The sequence below is a fragment of the Etheostoma cragini genome, chromosome 11, assembly GCF_013103735.1.
Source record: "Etheostoma cragini isolate CJK2018 chromosome 11, CSU_Ecrag_1.0, whole genome shotgun sequence".
Classification (NCBI taxonomy): Eukaryota; Metazoa; Chordata; class Actinopteri; order Perciformes; family Percidae; genus Etheostoma; species Etheostoma cragini.
Genome location: NC_048417.1, coordinates 23,773,800 through 23,790,347, shown reverse-complemented (window position 1 = coordinate 23,790,347; position 16,548 = coordinate 23,773,800). Strand labels below are relative to the sequence as shown.

The 16,548-nt window shown below is 41.8% G+C and overlaps 1 protein-coding gene across 3 annotated transcripts in view; it reads right to left on the bottom strand.

The window, feature by feature from the left end:
• Positions 1-16,548, bottom strand: part of tmeff2a (transmembrane protein with EGF-like and two follistatin-like domains 2a) — a 117,504-nt gene that overhangs the window by 74,054 nt on the left and 26,902 nt on the right. The gene's annotated exons all lie outside the window — the stretch shown is intronic.

Sequence of the window (16,548 nt, the reverse complement as noted above, 5' to 3'; positions counted from 1 at the left end):
CCCCCCCCCCCCCATCTCTTGATCTTCCCCAGGATTTGGCGCTCACCCCTGCGGAAGGGAGAGGAATGAGGAGAGGATGGGTGATTTAAAACCTCCGTTTCCCAAAAAAGAAGCACAACATGGAGGCTGCAGCTGTGTGCAAATTACAGTATCACCCAGCCATTCTCGTGGGTATGAGAGAGGATACTGGGTTGTAGGGCCTCCTGAAGCATGTCAGGTGTGTCCTTTTGTATTTTAGGTGAGGGCCACAAGTGAGTGTCTTAGACAGCTATGAAAGCGGAAATAGATTGCCAAATTGCACGTCTTCAGTTTGACTGAATCTTTCTTCAACCTGTATAGCTGAAAAAAAAAAACCTTGACACTTATCTGCCAAGTTCTCATTTATTCACGGGGGACTTCTCTTGATGTGACGGTGAGGAAGTGAGCAAGGAGAGGTTACAGATTTCAAACTTTCGTGCATTTCCTCATACAGCACTTCTTTACACAGCACATGGCTCTATTAGATACAAAGGCAATCTTGTTATAGCCTTTGTAAGGCTGCTGAAGCGTTGATCCTTGAAATCCTTGATAACTAGCAGCGTATATGGAGTTATATTCCGATCTTATTCAAGAGCACATTGCTTTACTGTGAGAGCATTTCTCACTGATATTATGTTCAGATTTTGTAATAATTTCTCTCAAAACCTTGCTCTTACACTCAAATAGTCACTGCTCACGCTTGGATTTGCTCTGCTCGGACTCAGGCTGCTTCTGCGCGTTCTCCGATGTTTCCTGCGCTCTCGGCTTGTTTGCGTTGCCCGCTGTAGTGTTGACCAATGAAATGATCCCTGTCCCGTTGAGGGTGCGTTGCTTTATGTTAGAACGTCTGTGGCGGGCAGCTGCTCTGTAACTGACATTTGCTTTATTGTATTTATTTGTACATGTCAACAAAATGCACAGAATGGTGGAAACACTTTCACCTGCACCCGTCAGCGAACGGGAGAAAGCTTTGAAGTGGGACGTATGAAGGTATGTCCACAACTACGCGGGTGAGTAACATAACTTAAACACCTAGCATATGGCGCTATATAGCCTAGCTTGATGTCCATAAACAGATAGATTTTCTTGATTATTTATATGATATGTGCATATGTGATGACCCCACTTTGTATTGCTGCACAGTTAATCGAATTTTAATCACAATCACGATTTTGACTTCCATGATCAAATTTGCGTGATCGAGCGTTCTTTTTTTTTTAAACGTCATTTCATAGAACGCTCCGTTTTTTTTTGCATAGTGCATCTACCACTCCGTAGACCCCCGTCTGCTCATGTGCCAGTCAGTTGTTCCCTGCATCGTGCAGCTTAGTTTCTAGATGTTGACAGTCACAGAGGACAGAGTTACGGGAGGAAAACTCAACACATAGCAGTCGGTTATACGTCGGTCTCAAGGTTTACCAGTTACCAGTAAACGCAACATTTTGTCCCGTCTGTTGTTTTTCAGACAACAGCAGTGACCAGTGCTAGTCGGTCCTAGTTAGCGTCTGTTAGCTGTTAGCTCCTCTAGGACGCACCGGTGCTAATGTCCTCGCCTCCGCTGCAATGCTGTTTATATGGATATGGTTTAATTTTGCGTTACATGACCCATTTCTTCTGTAAAGCCGTGCCTGTGTTGGATCTCTCCTCTACTCTCTCTCCTCTTACTCTCCGCGCAGCCCCCCCACACAGCGGCCGCCGGTCCACACTTCAGACATTTTTCCACAGTTTTAATTGTCATTAACACAGCTGTATATTGTTAAATATGAGGGGCAAACCTGTATTTGTACTAGTGTTTCAGCGGGTAACTCTGCTATCGCGGCCGCCACGGCGAAAAACACAGAAGGAGTTATTGAACGCAACTAACTAACAGTTGATAGAGTAACAGCTTGTGAGACGGAGCTGCTGGACCTGGGCCAGAGATGTGACCCATGGCCAGAATATCATAGTTCATAAAAATACAGCGCAGTGACAATACAGACATTTCATACACACGACATGTGTATCTGCCTTTCAACCCGTGCTGGACCTGTTCATAATGAGTCAGCCGTCTCTCTGTGAGTACGTCCATCACACTCCCTCTCTCTCCCTAGCTCTTTTAATCAGTTATTGTTGAAAACAAACAAAAATATCCTACGCTATTTATTTCAGATAGCTAATTTTCTTTACATGTGTTGACGATAACATTTGTTTTGGTTAAAATCAACAACTAATCTTGGGAATAATCGTGATCACAATATTGATCAAAATAATCGTGATTATTATTTCGGCCATAATTGTGCAGCCTTACCACTTTGTCTTTTTTCCTTGTTTGGTTAACCATGGTCCTGGGATTTGACTAATTCAATGTTAGAGCCAGTAGTAAAAGCTAAACTGTACTATAACTGCTAGGACACAAGAAACTATATAGAGTTATGGACTTACATTCCCATAGGATTGTATCTCCATACGTGTGGTGTTGGCGGTCTGCTAATATAAGCTTTGTCACACTTTACTGCAAGTCGGCCCAATCGACGCTGTGCTCGGCTGAATGTAAATGAAAATAGACAAAGGGGCCAAAACTAATCTCAGATGTGTGTTTGAAAGATAGGGCCATTTAAAGAAAGATTTATGAGGAGTAAAACTGAAGTATGTTGATGAGAGAGCGTGACTCAGACAGAAGGTGAGAAAAATTTGATCCTCCACAAATCTCTGCAGACAGGGTAACGGGGGCCATTGGCCGGGCCATATGGCACGGCCTTATGTGCCCGCTGGCTGAGGCTTCTCAAAAGTCGCAGACATTGCCACACACCTCCGCTGTGACAAAACCTGGACAGTCGCGTGGTGTCTCGACCGTGATCACAGCGACAGCAGAGGTGTCGATGGTCCAGTGTGTGTGTGTGTGTGTGTGTGTGTTTGCGTGTGTTTGTGTACTTATGTTCTTTTGTATGTCTGCAGTGGCCTAGTGACAGGAAGGAACTATGGAAGACAATGCGTGTGGATTCATGCATTCAGTGCACTTGAAATACACTTCTGTTCTCCGGTGTTACATTTGCAGCATCTTGTGTGCGTTGAAGGTTGTTTCTACTCTCTGACCCGTTTTATATCTCTTCCCACCCATGCTGTTGTGTTATTTTTTATTTTTTTCACTAGAATATTTAGTTTCCACAAACCTCCTGCAGGGGCTGCTGTGGTTCTGCCTACCCTGAACTCTCTTCATCTGAGTTCCAAAAGCTAAGCTTTGGGACTGCAGCCAGGACCTGTTGTCTTTTTACCTGGCTGTGATCGGTGCTTCACACACACACACACACAGACACACACACAGACACACACACTAACACAAAGCAACCGCCGCATTCCACCGTCTGAACACTTTGTAAAAAAGGCATTCACTCATTCTGTGCCTCTCTAGCAGCTCCCAACGCTGACTTCACAGAGCGTCCGATATAACTGCCGGCTGACAAGGGTGGAACAAAGACAGGTGGTGGGAGGAGGAGGGGAGGCAGAGGAGTAGGGGGTAATGCAGAGTGAAAAAAAGCAGGTTGGGAGGGGAAGATGTGAGGAAAAGGAGGGAGGTGTAAGAGACAGAGGGAAGGAGATGCAGGGAGGCCAGCAGGATGAGGGAGTGGAGGGGGCAAGAAGGATGAGACTGAAAGGTGAAAAAGTGATGGAGGCGGAAGGATGACAGGACGATAGCAACGACAGGAACGAATGAGCAGAACAATGTGGGAGAGTAGCACGGGACACGCACAACAGAAACTGCACGAGTGGGCGACAAACGAGACGAGAGATGCAAAGTGAAGGCGAGTGCACGCATCAGTGCGTGACTATGTATGGAGGGAAGGAGCATGCCAATTTGGGAGGCAGAGCTCGGAAAAAGGCAGCGAGAGCAAACATGACAGGATAATAATATGAATACTTAATCAATACTAATATCAATATGCGAGAAAACAAATGACTCATCCGTCCCATGGAGCTTCACTCCACCCCAAACCGTGCAACTGCCACATATACAAACTATGATCATCATTCCAAGCAACAATTAGTCAGATATTTGCAAATTCTGCAGATAGAAGTTACACTGAGGTATGTGTGGACTGCAGCACAGCCGCGGCATTCTGAAGTGTGATATCCATTGTACAAAACTGCACAATTATTGGATTTGAAATTAAACACAGAAAGGAATACATATTTTAAGACTTGTCACCATGGATATAACACGGTTTTATAGCTATTCTCAACACTGTTCTCTCAAACAATGCTCTTGTTTATATTTAAAAATGCATCTTACATGATCAATTTGCATGAAATTGTTAGATACAAAGGAAAAATCTGAACTATGAGTTAAGACGCTTACATACAAAGCTTGATATATTGAAAAGCAATCACCAGTGTGAAACCGTTAATAAATGTAATAAACATGCAGCTAACCCTGACAGCAGCATTTGGACGACCAAAATGGTCCAACTGAAGACCAAGTCCAACTCAGCTCATTTTGTCAGCCTTAACTGCCTTGGATTCACTGTGACAGCTGTGTGACTTGCACTGACATCTAACAATATATTTGTATTGATAACAGAAGAACAGTAGTAGGTGCAGCCATCACATTAAAGTTGATATTTACAGATCCCTTACACCCGTATCTAAAATGAGCCACGGTCACAGTCGACACAGTGGTGGAAACAAATACTGTAGCAACAGAACAGCGAGACAGACAGAGTGGAGCACACATTTGTATATTGAGTAATAATGTGTTAAAACACACTACATTATTTATTAGGTGACGCAGGTGGCAACAAGGTGGGTATTTTCAGCTATACCTCTCTAAGCCCCTCCTGAGAGATTACAACAGTACTTCCTTCTCAGCTGGGAGTCCCTGCAGGCTGATGCTCCCTGCAGCATGGCCTAGGTCTGCCCCAAGGGTCTGATGCCAGGTAACTAGAACTTACCTTAAAAGGGAGGCACCCAAGGATACAACTTTCCCAAGTGCCTGGGCTGCCTGAAGCAATATTTGTCAATGTAGAGGCTCAGGAAACCGTATTTCAGATGAGATAACTTTGGGTGTTGAGTGTTTGTGTAAGCAACCTGTATGACAGGCCTGCAGTCATTGGATCTAACTGTCATTTAATCCCAGGATCACATTTACAACACAACAATACAACAACAACATACCAGACAACCTCCACAATACCTCTTTCAGCCCCTTGATCACCACTGTGGACCCTTACTTAATGTGGACCCAGCACCAAAGCTGCCCTGGTAGAAATTAGCATGAATTGGGCCTAGATTAAAACTAGTAAATCCAGAGTAGCAATGCTGCTTCTACTTTCTTTTTCTAAAGGGACAGTTTGCCATGTTGTACTGGTTAGAAAATGTACAAACGGCTGCCCCTTATGGAGAATCCGCATGTTTTCCTGAGCTATATGCTAATTACAGGGAAAATGAGCAGCAACACCCAGGCAGAATAACTAGGCTTTCTGCTAATACGTTTTATTCTCCATATGTGGCTCTTGACTGATCAAGTGAAGCTTTATGCCACTGTACGTAAGCTTCAGTCATGACAAACTGTCTCAAGTTGTCCCGTTATATATAATTGTCATCAAACAAGAGATTACAGGCAATTCCCATTCTTGAAAAGATACTCTAACGCTGTCCACAAACACAAGGTCTACAGATTTCCCTGTCACATTGCATTTAGACAGCAGCTGCACGAGTATCATCAGAGACCGTATCGCAAGCGGGCTCAGTTGAACAAATTTAGAGTGCTGCTCTAGCACAGCAAGTGACTGTTGCACATGGAGGCAATGTGGCAGATGCTATTCCGTAAGAAGACCTTAACTGAAATGGGATTACTGTGGCAGCCTTTCTGTCAGCGACTCCTAGTCCCGGGACAGCCTACTGATATGGACCTGCATCTAGGCTGAATGCCTCCACTCCCAGGACCAGGACCAGGACCTTTTTTCTAAATGACAGGCTTACTACTTAAAACCTGTCCACAGTCCTTGCTGAATCCCTATCTAAAGCATTTCCTGTCACCCTGTCAAATAAATCAAAGATTAAGCTTTAACATCTTTCTACAAGCACCATGTTAGAGAGCCCAGTGTGCTCCGCCTCCCCACAATAGTCCCCTCACTACAGAGTGTTAGTTCATACGAGGTCACACACAGCCTACCATCCACAGCTGCCAACCTGCAACATAATCAGGGGCCAAACATCACCATGGATACTGATACGGATGCCTTAAACATGCTAAATTAGGTTAATTTATCAATTTGTTTTTACCAACATGGAAACACATATGAGTATGACATGCTGAGGAAAATGTTTGTTGTTTAAAGTTATTGATACAAAGTTTACGAAATAAAACTAGGGTTCATTAAACATACCGTTTTACGTAAACTACATGTTTGTTTTTAGTATGTTTTTGACAATTTCACTCTACAACTTCCTGTTGGTTATAACTCTGGAATAAAACAACCAAATTAATGGTTAAATAAATTATTAATAGATGACGAGCTGTTGTTATTGTCAAATGTCATAATATCATTATCGGCTTAACAAATTCAGTGTTGGTCAGGTGCTATAGTTACGTCTACTCTCCCATAACTTGTTTGACGTATTATACAGTGGGAGACAACAAAAATAAGGATGACATAAAGCCAACAAAGGAACCAACAGTTGAACAATGTAGTACAACAAGGCAAACTCAACAGCCTTTACTTTTACATATCTCCAGAGAAGGATTGTACATGTGGGCTTGTTGAGTATCCTAAGAACTGCAGAAAAGGGATTTCATTCAGGTGAAGGACACTCCTGGGAACCTTTCTGTGCAACGACTCAGGTACCAGCCGACATAAAACAGGGGCATGAAATGCTTCGCTACACTGCTATCCCTTCATCAGCATGTGTGGCATATAGAATGAATTTCAATGACAACTTTGACATTTTCTGGGGGCACAGAAAATTGTTTGAAGAGGATGGAATCCCCTGATCCCAGCTGAGGAATTTTTTTACATGGCCTCAAATTGTTCCTTTGAAACGTTTGAGAGTATCTAAAGCCACAGAGAGGAATGGAGCAGAGAGCAAATCTGACACTGTTTGTGCATCTGTTCAAGTTAACCTTGAAAAAGAAAATAAGAAACCAGCGCCCTCCTTCTCCACCTGGAACAAACTCCTCTTGTCTATCAGAGATTATAAAGCATAAATTAACACGACTTTTAGATTTCAACTCCACACTCACACTTTGCTTAGTCAGAATCACTGGAGTTGAAATGTTGGTGTAAAGTGGGATTTATTCTTCATGAGCTATCGCCGTAGCCTATGTGAGTGGCCTGACATTTATACTTGTGCACTGGTGTATGTGTTGATCTCTTTTAAGAGAATAGCAGGGCCAGTCTGTGTGTGTGTGTGTGTGTGTGCATGTGGAATGGATGGTAGAGCGAGTGAGAGAGTGCTGGTTATTAGCTCCCGAGCTAGAATCGACTCTAGAGGCGTAGTGCTTTCTGACCAAGGTCGGAAATCTGTAGCAGGAAAGTTAACCCCTCCTTGATTTAATGTTGTTTACAGAGAAGGAGAACCCCAAAATTAGTACTGGGAAATGCAATGCCACCAAGCCAGTTACATTTGGTATATGTGTGTGTGTGTGTGTGTGTGTGTGTGTGTGTGTGTGTGTGTGGCAAAACATTTTTATTGATATGGGAGTGACAGGACAGTGTCTGGGAGTCCCAAGACAGTGTACAGGACAGTTATGGAGGCACAGGACAGTGTACAGGACAGTTATGGAGGCACAGGACAGTGTACAGGACAGTGTCTGACTGTCCAGAGACAGTCCTCAGGACACTACTAACAGGACAGGGCAGTTTTTGCTGCCACTGCTTCTCTGTCACTAGTGTGTTGCAGGTAGATATTTCTGTCCTCTGTTAGAAGGTGCACGTGACCAATGACAATGATTAATAACTGACATTCCACAGTCTTTTCCAAAACACAGCTCAGAACTTAGAGCTGGCTGAGCTAACAAGCTAGCGGCTAGGAGTAGTACAAGCAAGCAAAGCTGGCCAAATGGCTAACGTCTCCCCGCCACGGTCTGTCTCTCCCCTTTTCCACGTATTCCTCCCCGTCAATTTGTGTATATTGTCAGATTAAAATCAATTTAAATACTTTGTAGCGTCAATATGTTATTGTTTACTGCTGCAGTGACATTATTAATGCCCCTTGTGATTATATCTGAATTTTTATGCTGTGTCTAACAAGACCAATCTTAATATAGTCTACAGTGAACATAACCACAGATAAGAAGATGGCTAGATGTTACTATTGTGTGTGGTTACTACTGATCATATACACTCTGCGATTTACTGCACCGATTAACGTATGATAGATAACTAATGACTGCAAGTCCCAGAGCTGGGATGCGTTCAGGAATCCATTAGAAAGTTGCATTGTCACACCCAGTGAACATCGGTGTGTGGGTAGCCACGACCGACCATGTCCTCTACATAGAAAACATAAAAACATATGTCCTATAAACCTTAGATTGATGTCTTACATTTGCCATTATGAGGTAGCTCCCCCGCTGTTAGAGTAGCATTGTGTACCTGTAACTCAACCAGTTACAAAGAACTAGTAAAGCATCCAGACTTTCAAAAGCTTTGAGATTGGCACTAGTGTATGGGGTTAACCCATTTATCACAAAGTGGTACAGATCGTGTGGACTGAAGTCGGGCAACCTGTCTGAAAGTTGTAAGTCTTCTGGTAGCTGTGCAAGAGAAATCTCAATCATTCCCAATCAGCAGAGACAGAGAGGTAGGTATATGCTAGAAGATAACATAGGCACAGGCTAATTACCGCAAACTAAAATGCTAGTTGACATTAGTAATTCAACCTAAACAGCTGATGGAAATCCAAACTGCCTGCAAGATTATCCTGTACTATCCTATACATAATCTGTCAGATGATCTTTCCAGAATCCTTGTCCTAGAAATCCACAGGTTTCTGATCTAAGTGGTTGATATTGACTAAACCTAAAACTAGAACTACTAATGGTGTTTAAAATTAACTATTTCTAACCATTACTCTGTATTGTGTTATTTTACTTTTATTTTATCCAAACACTCACAGGCGTCTGCAGTTGAAAAACACTACTTTAATAGGAACTCTTTGCTCATAGCACCACTTATCTTACCTACTTGGGGAAATCTGTACACCAAAATGATCAATACTTGCAACAGTGCCCTTGCAAGCACACTTGAAAATATTGCTCCACTCAGGACAAAACAGACATTATGTGGTAAGACATCACTGTTATCAGGCATGTTTGCAAAAAAGAGCAACCAAAAGAAAATGGAAGCACTATTACAACTATAATGAATCAATAGTTCCATTGATTACAACAATGCTGTTGACTCAGAAAGGGGAGCTACTATCTGCAGGGTTGTTGCAAATGCTGGATCAAACTCTACATTATTTTACCCTACTGCTTTATGCAACCTAACCCACAATTAGCCACACTATAGAAAAGTCACCACTATTTTAATAAAATGTAAATGATGGTAAATTTGCTGTCTAACACCTAACATACATAAACTGTATAATCAGTCTTCAATTTTAAGGTTAAGTTCTAATCAAATCAACAACTTTGTATTCACTGTCATTCACGTTAGCCCGGATTGATTATTATAGTAATACAATGGTGTCATGCTAGTCAACCAGTGTATTTTTACCTAATATCCCTCTCCAAAACCACTCAGTAGAGTAACGTTAGTCACAGCGATTACTTGCTTTGGTGTTAGTAAAGCATCAAAGTTTAACAAAGAATGGTTCACATTAGAAAAGATCCTTTTTCATTTGTATCTTCCATGTAGATGCCCTCCCCTACAAAATCACTGCAGTATTGGAGAATGATTTATTATTTCCAAATATCTTTTAAAAATTAATTTTTCTTTTTTCATATTGCAAACAGGGATTTCTTTTTCACAATATCAGACTTTTTGCAATATCGTGCAGGCCAAGTATGTATGTTTCTACAAGGTATTTTCATCAGACTGCTTGATATATAAAGCAGTTCAGTACATACATATAGTCAGAGCTTTTTATTTGTTACATGTCCATCCTCACAGAGTGGATTGGCTTTATTTTTCCAAAGGCCCTGCACACCCACAGTGCACCAACAAAGGTGTTTTCACTTATCGTCCGTGCCTGATTACACTTCTGAGACATGTGTGGGCATGTGCAGACTGCACTTGACTGACAGCCCTCTGACCCTGCTGCTAAATTTGTCACACCTGTCAGGATGGAAAAAAAATGATATCTTTTTCATTCTTATAAGTTCACATAGTTTGGTGACCTCTCGTTGTCATGGCTTGGCTTGCTGCCTCGCCTGTCTGTTTCCCTCTCTGTGGTTTTTTTGGTTTTGCCTTTCCTCTGCTGAGTGGGTGTGTTGTTCCTAGCTCTCTCTCCCTCCTCATCAAGACACCCGTTGCTGCCTACACACCTGACTCAAATCCAGTAATCACTGCTCCTGCTTTAAACCCCGGTTTTCTAACTAGCGTCTAAAAGATTGTCAGTTCACCTACTGTAGTAACAGTCACTGCGGCCTCCTCTAGTGATTTTGCATAGGGTATTTTCAGCAAATATCTCTGAATAAGCTTTTTTTTTGACTTTGTCTGTTTTTGTGTGTGTTTCTGCTTCAGATCCCTGCCTCAGTCCTGGAAGCCCAGTCAGCCTGCCTGAGCCTATCATTGTTTATGGGACCTGCCTCCCTCCTGTCTGCCTGCGCTACGTCCCAGAGGATTTCTTTGCACTATTTTTTCATTGTGTTAAATAAACCTCTGTTTCTGTTTTCCAACCTTCTCCCTGTGTCTGCTCTTGAATCCACTACCAGCCTAACATTCATACTTCTTGTAAATGTTTTTGTTGTATCTACAGTAATCTGAAAACTGCCTTTTATGACCCTTGTTTTGTGCTGCATTTAATGCTTAAAAGGTACATAAAAAATGTGATTCAGTATTCTTTATAGTTATTATCAGTGAGTAAGATAACATTAAAATACTCCATCCACAGTTATCAGTGTTTGGACAGATACAACTTCAACACCCGTTAGAGTAACTCCTTCATTTTGATATTTTTGTAAAATGTCATATGTGGTCCATATATCTAAATATGGAAGAAAATGCAAAAACGTCAATTGTATTTAGGCTGTTTCAAATGCATTTGGAGCTTGGCTCATAATGAGCCTATACACAACCTGACATTTCTCAGGCCATTCCACTGAGACTGCTGTTTTTTTGTGTGTATGTGTGTGTCTTTTCTTTCTAAGGAGATTGACGAGTTATACCCCTTTTAAATGTAAAACTTGGCCTTCTTGTGAATTGAAAAGATGCATCTGAGTTTAAGTAATCACATCCACACATTGCACAGTATTAGGGGTTTGCTATATGAGTTTATCTTTAGATGACAGGACTATAGTTGTGCCCAGCCTAAGCACACTCTCACACACACACACACACACACACACACACACACAGTCAAGCCTGCATGTACGCACAAAGATAAAGAGAGACGCATACAAAGACACATCCTTCATCCACAGAGATCTGACTGATAGCCTGATCCATTTCCTTTATCCATTAGAGGCGGCTCTAGATTATGCAATTCATCCCAAGGCTATCATCCACCTCTATCAATAATAAACATGCCCACCAAACTAGGGCTAGCCTCAGAGGATGGAGACGGCACCGCCCAGCACGTTCTACTTCTGAAGAAACCCTCTGTCTGCTCGGCCCGTACCCAGCACCGCATTCGCTTCCACGCGCTTATCAAAGCTGTGGCTTTATCAACTCTGACAGAGACGTCTCAGTGCTTATGGTGTTGGCAGAGAGCACCTGTGGCTCATGACAAGAGCCAGACGCTTTCATACGAGATTCCTTTGCGTCTCTGATGCTTCTTTCCATCGGCTTGCCCTGTCGTCATGTGATTGATGTCTGGTGCAGCATTTGTGACATGACCTGGTGCCGGGGTGGGGTAGTCAGGGAAGTTCAGAAAGTAGTGAAAGTAGTGCTGCTTCTTGACAAAAATGTCGTGTTTGGTGTTAAGGGATGCATTCTGTTTGAGCCCCTCACATGATACACACAGGTTAATCCCTGGTGTTACATCTCAAGGCCAGGTTTCCATCCAAATGTACAGTGAATTGGCAAAAGAAAGCACTGCCGTGTGAAGAGGAGTTGGGCTCATCAGGATAAACAGTTGGTACCAATAAACCATTGGAGAAAAAGAGGGTGCAACAGGATGATGTAATGAAAAGAGCACCAGTCAAACATCAAATGGTGGAAAACAATGTGGAAAAAAGCTGATCTAAATATAGCATTTAAAACTTAAATTTAAAACTTGTGCTGTAATGTTTTATTTCAATTATTTAGGGATAGCGCACAATTTTGAGTGACAGCATTCATTATGTCAATTTATGATTCAAATACCTCTTGATGAAAACAGAAATAAGAATTGAATTGGTTGTGTTCCATTGGAAAAAAACTGCATGCATTTTCTTTTTTTTTGAATTTATAATGATGAATCTATTAAGACTGCAGATTGATCTGATATATTGTTTACAGTTCTTTACCTAAGCTATTTAATCCCACTCAGCCTTCAAGATACGTTCTTGTTTACAATGCTACCTGTCCCCAGTGCAATTTCCCTTCATTCAAGAGTTTTCTATCTTTAAACAAGACTGCTCTTTTAAACAAGATGTACTGTAGTCAAGTGGCTAGTAATGATGCATGAACAAATTATCTTCACTGAAACATTTATCCTTTCAAATAAAAATTTGAAAAAACTCCTGCGTTGGTATGGAGCTAGCTGACAAAGCCAGAACTGGACAACATGTGTAACGCCCATTTAGGTCAGCCTGGTTTATCCTGTGTCGGTGTTGGAGAAATTTATGTCAGATTATTAGCCTAATGGGGGACGGACCTTTGGGGGACTACCAAAACGCTAATGATGGTTCAGTATGGAAGAAAAGAAGCGGCGTAGGGGGTGGTGAGTCTGAGATAATGGCCACCGACAGAGTTGGGTCAATTATACATGAATCAATTATATCAAACTGGGTTTCCCAGAGAAATTGGTCTTGATTTACACTGGAGTTAGTACCACTGAAAAAGCGTTGCAGTCAAATGTTCCACAGCCCAAGCAAAGTTTGATTTTGCTTTGCGAAAAAAAACTTGAGCAAAGCCATAGTACTTAGAAGCAGTCGGTGTCAGAGAAGGTGAACGGGAAGAAAATAAACAATAGATCCCTGAGGAGTGCCATCAGAGTGACAAATCGGTTCTGTGTCTGACACTGTGTCGTATTCCACACACCTTCTGGACGGAGGGTTTGTCAAACATTGTCTGGGTAAGTGACAAACTCTTCTCCCACGATGCCTTGCCGTGTTTGCGAACACTGGTCAAGTCTTTACAATAAAAAGAAAAGACAAAGAGAGAGAGTAGCAGGAGACAGAAACAAGGGAGGGTGAGCTTTTTGGACAGGGGAGAGAAAGAGACAGACAGCGTAATAGAAGAGATGGGAGTTGCTGTGACAACGGGAAGATGGAGAGAGATACAGGGAGACTGGGAGGTGGCTGGCTTGTGCTACTGCTCTTTAACCGCTTGGCAGTCCTCTCTTGATTAGGGCCCAGCCTGCCTGTCCCCGCGGAGTCTCCCCGGCCGAGTCACTGGAGACAGGCTCCTCTGTAATAGTGTCTGACAGGCCAGCCAGAGCCACAGAGGAGCTGACACAGAGCTCCGTGTCTCCCTTCTCCGCCTTGATTGAATCGTGTCAATGTCCCTCCAAGCCCAAATGTGTTGGAAAAGAATTCTGGATGAACGATAATGAGGAGTAAAGCAGCAGCCTCCCATGAGCACATGTAAGAACACCTTTCATGTTTGAATCTAATTCTAATTGAGAAAAAAAACAAGTCATGAATCATGTATTCAAAATCTAATGTGATAATGTGCAGTGCACTTATACGGCCGCAATTAAATCTCAAAACAGATCAACCGATCAGAAAAGAGGATTCACAATCACAAAATGCCACTAATGGGAGACAATTAGGGTGACCTCCTAAAAAAAAAAAAAAAAAAAAAAAAAAAAAGTATTTTAAACTTTAGATCCAGTCTCTCAGTGTAAACCAGACAGCTCGACAAGGACTTTAACTGATGTCTTATGAGCACAGTAGAGTAAATTCCTTGGGAAGACTTGTAAACTTAATCCCTTTCCTCTCTCTCTAAACTAAACAGCTGTTAGAGGCGTTCACTTTGATTTGAACCAATCAGAAGCCATAAGTTTCACGAACCAATCACAGCATGACATCCCTGTTTTAAACCAGTCTTTTCTTGCTGCTTAGTTGTCATTTCAGGCTAAGAGCACATCCCTCCTCCTCCCCTTACTCCTCTGGTCTTCATCACGCTCGGCTCCCGGGTCCTCCTCCGCCAGGTTGCTACCGTTGGCTCCTCGGTTTGGTCTTCGGGCTCCTCACACCACCGTCAATGTCTAGACTCCATCGGGGATTATCTTTTGCCGTTCTACCTCTTTAAAAAATGTAATTTCATTACGATGGAGTCTAATCTCCAAAGACTGTACATTTCATTGTATGAATATGTACAGTAAATATTTGCAAATCTGCAACAAAAGTCTCTCCTCTCCAGTTAGTTGACACAAAATGACTTGTTAACTATTTTTTCACTTTTCAAGCTAATATGACAAACATGATGGTTACAGCTTATTAATTGTAAGGATATGCTGTGTCTTGAATAAATAATAAAGATATAAGGTGTCAGAGTCAGAGAGAAAATGAACGGTATCGTAAACTGTACGTCATAGCACGTTACACAAACATAATTTAGCACCAGCTCACGCCACAAAACAGACCAGCATGTGTCAAACACTCAATCCTTCCATTATCACCTGCTTTGTTTGATCTGCATACTCTCACATATTGAGACCAAAGATACATGGCTTAGAAACCTGCCTCCTGTGCTAACTCGTCTTGCTGATTTTAATTGGTTTATTTATCACGCACAGAAAAGAGGTGGTGGTGCCTCACCACAGACACCTCTGACAGGAGAGATGTGAGAAACTGAACAATTAATTGACTCAAATTACCTAAAAAAACACAACACACTTTCTCACAGTTAGTGTTTGGCCCTGCGGGGCATTTTGCTGCAGTGTTGACAAATCCAACTCGGATACTTCTGCTGCCACTCTTAGCGTATTTACGGAGGAGAATGGACTTGTACTTGTTCTCGTCAAAGTAGTGAACAATCACACTCAAACAACTCAGGAACCGTTACAGAAACTACTCGGGATAATACACAAGATCCTTGTCGAGAGTGTTTTCTTTCTGTATAAAGTAGTTTCAATCGATATGAAGTAGAATAAAATGCTTAGAACTACACAATTCCATTCACGCCCATTACATTGCAGTTGCAGCAGAAATCTCCGTTGAATATCTGAAAGCCTCAGCAGATAAAAACAAACCTATCTGCATAGAGCAAAGCCAGTGGGAGGAAATGGTAAAATATGTATTTTTTTTGTAATTTGGATGAACTGAATCTTTCACACTTTAACACTCCTACAAACACAGAGAAACTACGTGGGAGAGGTGACTGGAAAAAGACAAATGAGAGGATGGAAGAAATGTAGGCAGTGTGGAGACGGTAGGAGATTCAGGGTTGAACAGACTGGAATAAAGAGGATTAGGCGTTATGCAAAATACAGATGAAACAATCCAGTGCTTATGTCACTGTAAAGGAGGACTACACTCATTTGCCTCTCTAGAACAACCGAGCATTGAATTGACATTCATCACCCGCCAACACCATCACCAATTCAACAACAAAAGATTGGCTTTTTTGAGGTCGTCTTTCTATAAATCTTTCCATTACAGTTTAAAAGTATATAGCAGTGTGAGAAAATGCCATCACTAAGGATGGATGACATGCTTTAAAAGTTAAGCCGGGTGTATGTGAAAAGCTTATTCATAAACTTTTACACATAAATTCCTTTATATAAAAGCACCTTTATTATTTTTAATCATAAACACCAAAAGCTCCAGCTAAGGTCAGGTTAACAGTAAGGTATTTTATGCTTCTTAATAGGTTATGGAATTAGCTTTGTTTTACAGGGTTGGTACTTTAGCTAAACATGCTGTTTCATAATGCAATATCATAGGGTTCAAATCACGTTGGGGTAAAGGTGGCCGTAAACGAATCAAATCCCAACAATCTTACTTGAAAAGGGTGTTGAAAAAATAACGTATTTTCAAAGAGTAGTCTTTAGTCATTAGCTCTGGCATCAAAATAAATAAAGGGCCCTCTTCTGCGATATAATCAGCTGCTGTGTGTGAAATCAAGGGTGCATTCAGTTTCATAAAAAAGCTTGATGAGCAACCCTGGCATTTTACATTGTGTCACCTTAGTCACTTAAAGATGAATGCTTATCATCATCTTTGTCAGGGTCTTTGCTGCTGTGACGGCTCTCAAGTGCAGCTGTTTATATCAGGCGGACCATATTTTGATTTCCAAT